Raw genomic sequence first — 12,043 nt, forward strand, 5'->3', positions numbered from 1 at the left:
CCCCTGCAAAAATTCATGGAAATCAACCTTTAAGCAAAATACATCCCAAACCAGCAGCCACATCAGTGGGACAGCATTTCAGGTGCTATTAGAGCACCAGATGCCAGGAAGGAGATCCCAGGGATATTTTCTGTTGTCCCAATTTTCACCTAAGCACACACCAGGAAAATGTGTGGAATTAAGTGGACAATTTGCAATCAGATGAAGGCTCCTGTGTAGATGATCATGCTTGTAACTGGGGAAGGGGCAGCTTGCATTGCCATCGTTAGCCAAAGCCTGGTCATTCTGTGCAAGGCTGGGCAATGCCTGGAATATGTTATACTAAGGTGATGCTTTCTGCTGAATTTCATAGTTCTTCCTTTCCTTCTTCTCCTTCTGTTTTTTTTTTTTTTTTTGGTCCTGGGGATTGAACTCAGGGGCACTTAGCCACTGAGCCACATCCCCAGCAATTTTTTTATTATTATTATTGTTATTTAGAGACAAGATCTCACTGAGCCTTGCTACATTGCTGAAACTGGCTTCAAATTCACAATCCTCCTGCCTCAGTCTCATGAGCTGTTGGGATTACAGGTGTGCACCACCGCACCCTGCTTCCTTTTGATTCTTCATGCCAATTTCCTCCTCTCTTTATTTGACTCTGAGGATGGAAATTTTCAGCAGTCTCAAGTGATAAGGGAAAATGTTAAACTAAGACCCTGGCTGGTACAGAGACTGTCCAAATGCTAAGTTACATGTGAGTCAGATAGCTCAGCTATTTGAATTTCCCCAGCACGCAGCAGGTCTTGTCCTGGAGCCAAATGCCCGCACAGTGAGCGTCACAGAGATGGTGCGCCGTATCTCTCATCAAAGACACCCGTAGCCTTGATTGGCACTGGCAGGGCAGAGAGGAATGTGGGCATGTTTTTTAGGTAAGGTGAGCTGAGGGATGCTCGGAGCGACCATCATCTGAGAGCTGGTCCTGAGTGAGCCCCTCAGCTGGAAGGACGGGGGGACCTGGATACGTGGTTTAGTAAAGGGTAGGCTCCTGGGACTGAATGGAGTCCCAAGGCCAGAGCTGTTTCTTCCCTTTAACCAGACTTTAGACTCCACAGTTTGTGTTTAACACTTTCAAACCATCAAAAAATGAGAAGGTTCAGGACCAGGAAAGCATATATGCTGGCAGAGTGCTGTGGATAGGGCCTGAGTAGTTAGTTCAAGAGTCGTTCCACCAGGTGAAGTTCCTCAGGATGTGGCCCTGGGTGATTGGCGCCCCTCACCACTTCCTTTCCATCAGGCTGCTCTGCTCTGGAGGGGGCCCAGAGCTCCTGCGCTCAGCCTTGACTCCACAGCCTTCCTCCCGTGTCTCTGCCCCATGCCTTCCCGCCCTTCCTCAGCCCCACTGTCTCACAGCCCTCTGAAGTCCTTCACAAAGCCCAGCCTCAACCCCTTTGTTCCACATTCCCTTAACATAATCTCCAAATGGAAGGTTCCATCCTTCCCTGAACACTTAGAACACTTTTTTCCTTCTTTCATTCCTGTCCTAAACAACTTCAAATTCTAGAAGGAGATAAGTAAAAAGAATCCAAAAGAACTGGAGAACTGAACTGGGGGCCAAAAGTAAAGCCAGAGAAGCTCCAGGATTTCCAGAGAACAAAAGAAATGCTCTCCTGCAGCTGAGGGAAAGGAAGAACAGGGGCATGTAGGGAATACCTCCATGCCCAGACTGCAAGGGAAAGGCTGAGGAACCTGGAGCAGAGCAACAGAAATAGATTCAGAGGGGTTAAGTCCTTTGTGCAAAGTCACACAGCAATTAAAATGGCAGAGCCAGTAGGGCTCGACTTACTGCATTCATCCTCTTAAGCTATGCGTAAGACAGTGATTAAAAGAATAGAAAGTAGAAATGGAAAGGATTAGTCGTAAGTCCCTTCCCCCCTTTATTTTATGGCAAAGTTTTTAAGGGGCTCCTTCTAATGTGCGTGTGTGTGGGGATTGGAGAGACTTTCTTTTTTCAGTACTGGGACAACCCAGTTATTTATCAATTTCCTCCTGACGGTCTGCTCTACCCCGGCCTCTTCAGGAGGCAGAAAGGGCCTGTGTGTATCTGCTGGTGTGCTCTGCAGATGGCATGTGTGCTGCATGCTGAAGCTTTTACCAGGGATTAATCAGCTTCTCCAGACAGCTGGTCCATGTGCCTAATAATATTTGCAAGTCGGGTTTTATGTTACCCGCAGGCCACAGCCCCGCCACATCTTGATTATGGGAGTGCAGGCAGTGTTCAGAAACATGTGCCAAACTCAGATATTTTAAGACCACGAATGACAATTGTTTGCAAAACAGTTGTGAGTTTTCCATCTCAGGGTGCACTGAAATGTCTGTCACCCCCACCCCCACCCCCAGGCGAAGGTATGACAGCACAGTGTATGTTGTGGTTAGAATTTGAAGCTGTTATGCAGTCTTTCATGTGCTCCTTACCTCCTGTCACCCCTTCCTGCCCCTGACTGTGAGCAGAAGCCCCATGTCAGAGAGGAGGTCAAGGCCAGGCCTATCCTGTGAGGGTGGTCCTTCACTGACAGCATTGTAGAAACAACACGAAATATATTCTCAGTTACCTGGATGTCTCACCCAGTTGGAGCAGATAGTTCTTCTTTAGCCATAAACTCTGCTAAATTCTGTCCATTTGGAGTCTTGTTATTGGGTGCTGTCTATAAAAAGAATGTGCTAGTAGCTGCTGATATAAAGAAGCTGAAGCCAGGCACGGTTTATATAGACCTATAGTTCCAGCTACTAGGGAGGCTGATGCAAGAGGATCACTTGAGCAAAGAGAGCAAGACCCTATCTCAAAAAAATAAAATAAAGATGCCTAAGACCACCCAGGGTCAAGCTAGCCAATGTGTAGAGGAACTCATCAAAGCCTTAAAGTCAGACAGAACAGGTTTAACTTTCCCACAGTGCATTTGCTTATGTGTAAAATGGAAATATATCTTACCTGCTTTATGGATTTTTGCAAAGATTAAATGAAATAATGCATGCACAGTGTTTCACCCAGTGCCCAGCACAAAGACAGAGCTAAATAATGTTACTTGTTACTATGCTGTTTTGTTTTACACAAGGCTAGATTACTGCAGAATAAATAAACAAATGGACTGTAGATACATTGGAAAGGCTCAAACACTATTTAGAAAAGAAAAAAGGAGCCAGATAATTCCCAGGGAGTCAAATGAAGGTAATGACCAACAACAGAAATGAGCAAGTTGGAAGAAGATCTTACTTTCAGAGAAAGAGGATGAGTTTGGTTTGGGGTGTGTTGAGTTTGAGGTGACTGTGGTGGCACATACAAGCCCAGAGAGGTCAGCAGGGTGTCCTCACAGCCTCCTCCCTGCCACAGCTCCCAGAACCCTTGCAGAGCTAACCAAAGCCCCCAACTGGGCCATGGGCACAGGGGAGCCTGCTGTGGCCCTCACTCTCCGCCCATTCCCTGGGGTCACCAGCAAGCTTCTCCCCAGGACTTCAGGCCACCATCAGTTCCTTCCCATGGCAGCTGAGAAGCAGTGGCAAGCCCTGCACAGAATTGCTCTTTCCTCCTGGGCTTTCCTGCAGCTCTGTGCGGACTAGTCTCTGTTTAAACCTAACAAGTACAGGTAGACCTGGCTTGTGTGTAAGAATCACTTGCTTTTATGGACACTTTCATGTTCTTTTTGAGCCTCAACATTCATACAGTACAAGGAACAAATCTGAAGTTTGCAGCTGGGTGCATCTTCACTTGTGTGTACACCTGAAACCAGCCGTAAAGAAAGACGTGCCCCAGCAGGCCCCTCAGTCCCACAGGCAGCAGTAGCCACCCCCAGAGGGAGCCTGTTTTCCCTCCACTACTATAGATTTCCTTTTGCTGTAAACGAACTCCATCTGCACGAATCGTGTGGCGTTCCTCTTTCGTTTGGCTTCTTTCCCACCCTTATGTTGGGAGATGCAGCCGTGTTGCCTTGTGGCCCAGCATCTCTTCCCGCTTCCCCACAGACATGGCGTCGCTCACCCATCCTGCTGTGGATGACCACGGGGGCCCTTTCCCTCTAGGGCCACGCTCAACAGGGCTACAGGGTGTGGGCACTTTCCCTCCTGTCTGGGGGTCCGCTCCTGGGGTGGAAGCACGAGTCTCAGGATAGGCCGAGGGGAGCCTCACAGACTCAGGACACACAGTACCTGTGCCACTTCACAGTGTTGTGCTTCCCTCCCCAATGCTGAGGAGCCAGTGGTTGAAAGTTAGGAGTCGTGGGTTTGCACCAGTTCTGTCGCCTCCGAGCCTGGTTTCCCTGGGCAAATCACTTAAGGTTTTTGAGCCATATTTTTTCTCATTTGTAAAATGGAGATCACAAAAATAATTGCCTCGTATAATTGTTGTGACAATTAACGTTCTATGGAAAGTTCTGTGAGTGCTATGAGACATAAAAATCATTGTTATAACCTTAATTTTGTGATTGACATGTTTTCCTTCAAAAAGGTCTTCATTTCCTAAAAAAAAAAAAAAAAAAAAAAAAAGATTTAAAGAAGGGTTATTAGTAATCAATAGAAAAGAATCTTTTAAGAGAAAAAGTGTGGGGGGGTGGAGGGGTGGGGGGTGTAATTTTATCACATGGGTCTCTATCTGATCAGTCACCACTTTGATATTATTTACTCATCCTGAGGGACCCCCCCACACACCCTGAACCACAGCTTTGAGTCACTTCTCAGCTATTGTCATTGGGCAGAACTTCTCTCTCCCCATTTTCCTTTTCTATTGAGCCCTATCCCTACCTCCATGCTGCTTGTGTTGTTTTCAGTCTTGTCGATTCTGAGTGCCAGGCAGGCATTCTCAGCATTTCCCATATCAATACACACACACAAACACACACACACACACACACACACATATGCATGCATGAGTACAGTGGCAGCAATCATCCTGATTATCCACAAAGCAAATCTTACTGCTTCTTTATAGGGGTGATTTGGTCTAAAGTCCAGCAAAATACCCATGTGGGCACAGAGCACATAGTAGGTGCTTAATGTTTACAGCAGTGGAAACAGCCACAGTCACTATCCCCTCTCTAAACTCTTCTTTGACCTGTTCTCTGGCTCTCTGGGCAATGTACACAGCACTTCCCAGAAATAAAATGCTATTGTGGCTGCAAGAAACTTCAGAAGGGAGTGTTTGTTAGGTCACTCACTGTCCCCTGCACACTGCAAGATTGTCTTTGGGGCAAGCACAGAAGCTTTAAAACTAGACAGCCTGTGCCCAAATACTGACTCTGCCATATCCCTAGAGTGTAAGGTCGGGTTTCTCTGAGCCTCATCCTTCTCATCGTAAAATAGGGTTGATGTCCGTTACCTTCAATTTAGTTGTAAGGATTAGAGCAAAAGCTGTTGATATTCACTCCTCTTTGCTCTTCCCACACCTACTCCACTCCCAACCCCAAGAGGCAGGGCTGGATCAGGTTGGGGTGTGACCCATGAAATCAAATTATCTTGATATGAATGTTATTGCTGCTATTTTGCTATATAAAACCTTGGACAAATTACTTAACCTCTCTGAGCCTTCATTTTCTCCTCTGAAAAAAATGTATGATAATTATTATCTGGATCATAGAATTGTTAGATGGCTTTCCTGGGAATAGATGTAAAAACATATAGTACAAAGCAAAGGTTGAGTTAGTTGTAAGGAGTAGTAAGTAGTTGCAGTTGGTGATAATAGTAATAATGATATTATCGATATTAATCTTATGTATGCTGATAACCATATTTATGTCACGGGCAACCCTGAACACACACACATACACATACACACACACACACACACACACACACACACACACAGAGGCATGTGCCCACAAACACGTACTGCATTGGATTTCCTGACCTTCCCATCATAGTCCCTCCCATACATAGGAACCACCCTGCAAGCCTCTGTCCTCCTTTGAATCATCATGAAGAACAGAACATGGAGTTGCCCTGTGGTTTTGGTTGGTTGGTTGTTTTGGAGTTCCAAATTAGCAACAGAATCGTTGCCGAGAAAGCAAATGTCAAGACAATGTAGTCTTTGATCTTTAGAATATCTGAAGAAATAGGGGCGTTTGGAACTTTGTATAAGACTGCTGGTTTGTGTATTAAACGGGAGAAGAAAAATGTGTCTGTTCAAATGCTCCCTGTATTGAGGATTTAAATTGAATAGATTATTGTCTGGAGGAAAATTCACATATAAATTAGACTACGAAGAATTCATAATTGTTACAGTTTTCATGTTAATTATTTCATGTTAAAAAATTGTTACTGCATAAATTAACACATTCTTTCATGGAGAACATATTTTAGAAAGATTTGTTACTTTAATAACTCTTTGTGTATTAGAAATCCCAGATGCCGGTACTAATTAAATATAATCAGATTTTGGATTCAAAAAGCACAGTAGCCATTTAACACAAACAAGCAGGCAACTAGGTTGACAAACACAGTCAGGAAGAAGTGGATCCCTATTCCTTTCAAATTCTGGATTTCACAGTTCAGAACTGTGAATTTAATTCCTGTCCTTCCTTTGTATTACAACGGCTGGGGATTATTAGACTCAGAGCACCAGCTTTCCCGCTCAAGGGCTCCTGCAGAATTATTAATCAGCCACCTCTGAGGCCCCTGTAATCCGGTGGCAGATCAAGGCTGATCTCGCCGTGAGATGCCCTCCCTCTGCCCTCCTCAGCACATGAATTTCTTGTTCTCTGTCAACAACAGCATCGCCATTCCTGCACAGTGTGCGGTGACCTGAACTGCAAAAGTCAGGGGAGGGAAAGGGGGGGGGGAACCCTCTTAATTATTGAGCATAATCTAATTCTTTCCATGCTGGAGAAGCAAACCATCCTTTGATGAAAAGCAAACCCTTTCCAATGCAAACCATTGTTTTAAGAACAGAGCAGGAAACTTGCTTGTTCCCAGCTCCAGCCATGAAAAGCCGCCATGAAATGACCATGCCACGCCCTGTGCCCAGTTGGGAGTTTATCATCCCAGGGCCATCTGGGAGAGGCAGGGGCCCCCAGCAGCCCTCACCCCTGCTCCCACAGCCTGGGGGCTGCATGCCTGAACCTCACTGCTTGTAATCAAGCCTCCCAGAGCCTGAGTTCGTACACTTCCATCACCAGGCAGAAATCGCCTTCATTTGTATTCCACCGCTTCAAGCTGCGGGGCTTCTATGGGCATTTCTGGGAGGGACTGCTTTGTTTATCTGCCGAGCCACCGCAGAGCTTCAGGCCCAGATTGATAGTCAGGGGTGCAGGTCAGACTGGCAGGAAAATGGAGATGAATCGTAGAAAGCATTCCTATTTCCCTCCTAGGAAGGACATGTTGAAAACCAGATTACAATGAAAAGAAAAGAGACTTCAAATCACCCTTTCCTACTCCAGTCTCTCTTTTAAGATTAAAAATGTTTAAGGGAAGGAAGGAGACCGATTTCTTCTACTTTCACCCTGGGGTAGCTTTTAGGATCTGCACAGGGAATACAGATGGGCCTGACGCCAGCCAGGTCACCTAGAGCCCCGCTTCCCTATCACCTCTCCTGTTTATCTGCAGCCACCCGGGCAGTCCCGCTTTGTGTTCCGAGTGAACGTCTCTTTCTGCCAGAGCTGGTTGGTGGTGGTTGTTTATAAATGGTCAGGAGCAAGCCCTGGGTCTGTGCATCCCACGTTTCTTGGTAATCGTCAAGAAGGAAGCAGATGGTCACCCTCTGTGATTTTAAAGTGTGTAAATAGGAACTGCAGACTGCCATCAAACATCAAAAATGTCATTTGGCTTCCTTGTCTTGCTTTGCTGGCAGAAGGAACCCTGCATTTGCATCATCTGGATAATCAGGGGCAGGCAGTACACACTAAAACTGCCCACACTTGAAGCCTCTGTTTCTTCCAACCAAAGGAAGGTGCTCAGCACATACATTATGACAGTCTCCCTGGTGGAGGTCCCAAAGGCATAGACATGGTGCCAGATTGCAAGGTTGGGGGACAATTTGAAAAATAAAACCCAAACTCCCAACAAACCCCCCAGCATGACCATTGTATTCCCAGCAGTGTCTCCAAACTAACTGCTGTCCATGCTGTATGTCCACACAGCATGGCTTGAAATCAGACTAACTCAGCCCCACTGCCCCTGCTGGGTTGGCTGGATTCTTGGAATCAATTCTATGTTGAGATCCATTTGTTACTTAAGAGAATTCTTTTCATCTCCCAGAACAGGAGCGTAGAGATAGTTACAGCAATCTGCATGCAGCTTTCTTGGCCTTTGTTCTCAGTTGAAGATCACAGAAGTAGTTCCCATCCTTTAGGGCCATGAATCAGTTTCCTCTTTGGTTCTTGGAAAGCTGGAAGGATAACTGTAATCATTCAGAGTCTTGGAGTTCCAGAATCGCATGCAGGGTTCCTCTTTCCTCAGGACCACCCAGGGCAACCTCTTAATCAAGCTCCCAGGCTCAGTTGGCACTTCAAGGAAAGTCTCCTTGGAGGTTCTCAGAGTTCTTTTTTAAGAGTAAAAGGACCAAATACCCATGATTTAGGTGTCCATTCATTTCACTCTTTACTTTTGTGGAGCCAGTGAGAGTTGTCCTAGTCATAATGGTGAGGAGCATGTGGGGAAACACAGGCGGTCCAGAGCATCCTCCTGTCCTCTTCTGGCTCCCCCTAGACACCCTGCTTGCTATGGTCTTCCATGTAAGGAGTGTACAGATCACCTTCCTGCTGTCCTTGCCTCATTGCAAAAGCCCAGGATCAGTGCGTAAGAGACCAGCCTCATCCTCATCTCCCCACTGGCTGAGTTGACTCCCCTCTGTCCTTTAGTTGTCCTGGGTTATTCTTAATACCCACTAATGGACCTTCCTCCCTTTTTCTATTCAGTGCTCAACTCTGGGTTCCCCTGGGGTGCTGGCCTCCCCGACCCTGAGTAGTCCTTCCATGAACTCCTCCCAACCTGACTTTGGCTCTTGGCCTCATTAATCAATCCTTGTCTTTGCAGTATGTTCAGGTCCAACTTCTGGCCCTTGGATCTTGCCTTCCTTGGCACTTTCTTGGCCCTTGGAACTTGTCCTTCCTCCAGCCACTTCCCTGTGGAACAGCCCTCCTTCTTACTACCTATCTCCTTCCTTCCCGAACTCCTGCCCACCCATATGTGAAATTCCAGATGGAATACAATCTCAATCCCATTGGCTTTTTATTTGTTTTTATTTTAAAAACATGGTATGAAACTCTTATGGACTGAAAGTAGAAATTTCCAGCAAAATGTGTCACCCGAGATAACTGGAAACACGCAGTTGTATTACTTCAGAAGCATTTGGGAAATTTGAAAGTCATTCCCTCGGCCGAGTGTGAAAATTCTGAGTTGTGCTTTGCCAAGTTTCCCTGGGTTTGAAATCATTGTTGTGTTTGAGTAAACCACAAAGTTCCAGATCAGGTCAGCTTTGATTTTGTTTCTTTCACAGGATATCCTGGCCTAGTCCCGCCTCGCCCTCCTCCTCCCCTGCCCCACACCATGTAATCAGCTTCCTGTTACTGGCATGGTTCATGATTTCTTTTATCCCCCAGGGTAACTTTAAAGTCAGAGTACTGCACATTATTTAATATTGAATATAATAATTTGCAGAGTTTGTGGCTTCATAATTAAAGAGGGCTCTGGGTGGCTCTTTGGCTCAGAAAGACAGTGTCTATTGTTGACGCTAATGCCTTTCCTCCTTGAAAATGCTGTTGGGGACAACTTGTATTCTCTGCAGGGAGGTTCTGGCTTCTGTCATTCTGCATTGGCTTTACCTTCTCCACTGTAGCCCAGTTTTTTTGCCAGAGGGCATATTCTCTGAGACAGAGTTGTGAATTGGCTTGGTCACCAGAAAACAAAAGACCACAGTCCAGCTCTCTGCTGAGCTGGTACCGGGAACTGGGTCCTACCAGGCCTGTCCTGGCCCCTGCACTGAGCCTCCTTGTCTCCGGCAAAGCCATGAGTCCTGCTGCTTCATTTCTGTGTGTCCTGGAGTCCTCATTCTGTGTTCCTTTTCTTTTTTCCTCTCTTTTCTGAGTTGCCTTATTCCTAAAGCTAGTGCCACACAGTTAAGCTTTCTGTCAGGTTTGTAGTGAGCTCTGTTTCCCAGCTGCCTGGGGGTTCCCAAGAATTGCCCATGCTGTGCTGGGAACTTAATGGACACTATAAATCCTCCATGGTTGGATGATGAGTGAGTCAGGTTTTCTTCATCCTCTTTCTGCCTCTGGAGTGTGGAGAGCTTTGGCCTTGCCAGTGGCATTTGCCAATGCAACTCGGTGCTTTTGCATGATTGTCCAGATGTAATAAGAGCTGGCATTTACTTAGATATTAATAGGCCCCAGACACTGTGCCGAGCCTCTTACATCTATGGTAATTCTCACCACAGCCTTATGAGATTGATGTCCATCTCCAACTTACTGAGACTTAGGGAGATGGTAAAAGGTCACTCAGCAAATCCAGCATGCAGGCCCAGTTCTGCCTGACTCGGAAGCTCCTTTCCTAAATGACCATGCTGGCCCTTCTGCAAGGGACCACTCAATCCCAGCTCAGCCCACAGTCAGGCCTCGTTGCAATGTCACTGACAGCTTTTACTCCCTGGCTCCCGCTGACCCATGTACATGGTGCAGAGAGGAAACTTGGGAGCAGAAGTACCTGGGGTCTTCTTTTGAGCATTTGAAAAACCACTTTCATCATCTTAGTTCATGAAGATGCATGAAGTATGAGAAGTAATCAGAACTGTTTCTACCTGAGGCAGAAGTGAAAAGCAGATTGCCTGGCCACTCGACATAGAGGGCCTCCATTAACCAGAATGTGACCTGGGGTCGGGATGTGCCACACAAACATCATGCATTTGGCTGCCTATCCTGTTTTGATTTAAAAACTGAGATCATTAGTCGAGCAAGCCTAAAGCATGGTGAGGATGATTGTGTTCCTAATAACTCCAAGAGTGAAAAAATGATTAGTTTGTTATTACCACTGTGCTGTAACTCTTTGTGTTTAGTTTGAAAAAGTCTGTGTAAAGGAAGATAATTCCTTTGGCCATCAGCAATGTGTTGGATACATTGCTACCTGAGTTGACCCTTTATTCAGTTAAAGCATTTATTAGGCTATTGTTGTTTAACCACCCTTTGGCAATACTATGGAGCAATGTGAGCACAGAACATGGTCTCCAATCTTTAAGGGGATAAAATATAACACATGCAAGAACTATTAGAGAACCCTGGAGGAGGCACAGACAAGACAGAAATACTGTATCGAGTCAAACACCCTGGCTCTGGCTTTCAAATTTCAGTTCTACCATTTACACATGTGCCTTGGCACTTCTTTATATTCAGGATTCTCATTTGTGAAACAGAGCTGTTACTGGAGTCTACCTCTGTGTGAGGCTCTTGGCACCATGCCTGACACTTAGTGAGTACCCAGTATCTGTGTAACTATTCCAGTAGTTGAAGTTATAAGCATTAAACTGTTGTGTACAGCATTGTTATGGTTTGGATCTGGACTGTCCCCCAATAGCTTGGTTCCCCATGCAGTAGTGTTTGGAGGTGGGGCCTTCAAGGAGGTGACTGGATTATGGGCTCTAACCTTACCCATGGATTAATTCATTGAGAGATTCATATCCAACAGCATTGCTGGGGATGATGGAAACTGTAGGCCATGGGGCCCAATTGGAGGAAGTAGGTCATAGGGGGCAGGGACATATCCTAGAAGGGTATATCTTGTCCTGGCCCCTTGCACAGGTGTGTGTGAGTACTCAACTTGAATGTGTGTTTTCTCTCCCCACCCCCTCACACTGCCCTGCACCCCACTTTTCCTCTTTTCTCTCCTTCCTGGATACATGAGCTGAGCCACTTTCCACCACCACACCCTTCTACCATCATGTTCTGCCTCACCTCAGGCCCAAAGCAATAGATCCAGCCAGGCATGGACTGAAACCATGAGCCAAAATAAATCTTTCCTCTTCTAAGTTGTTTATGTCAGGCAGTTAGGTCATCGCAACAAAAGCTAACTAACACAAGCATTGGCCCTAGCACACCCT

The 12,043-nt window shown here is 46.0% G+C and overlaps 1 protein-coding gene across 3 annotated transcripts in view; it reads left to right on the forward strand.

Annotated features, from left to right (window-relative positions):
* Positions 1-12,043, forward strand: part of Fyn (FYN proto-oncogene, Src family tyrosine kinase) — a 200,268-nt gene that overhangs the window by 168,594 nt on the left and 19,631 nt on the right. The window lies entirely within an intron of this gene.

This window comes from Ictidomys tridecemlineatus, chromosome 8, assembly GCF_052094955.1.
Source record: "Ictidomys tridecemlineatus isolate mIctTri1 chromosome 8, mIctTri1.hap1, whole genome shotgun sequence".
Taxonomy (NCBI): domain Eukaryota; kingdom Metazoa; phylum Chordata; class Mammalia; order Rodentia; family Sciuridae; genus Ictidomys; species Ictidomys tridecemlineatus.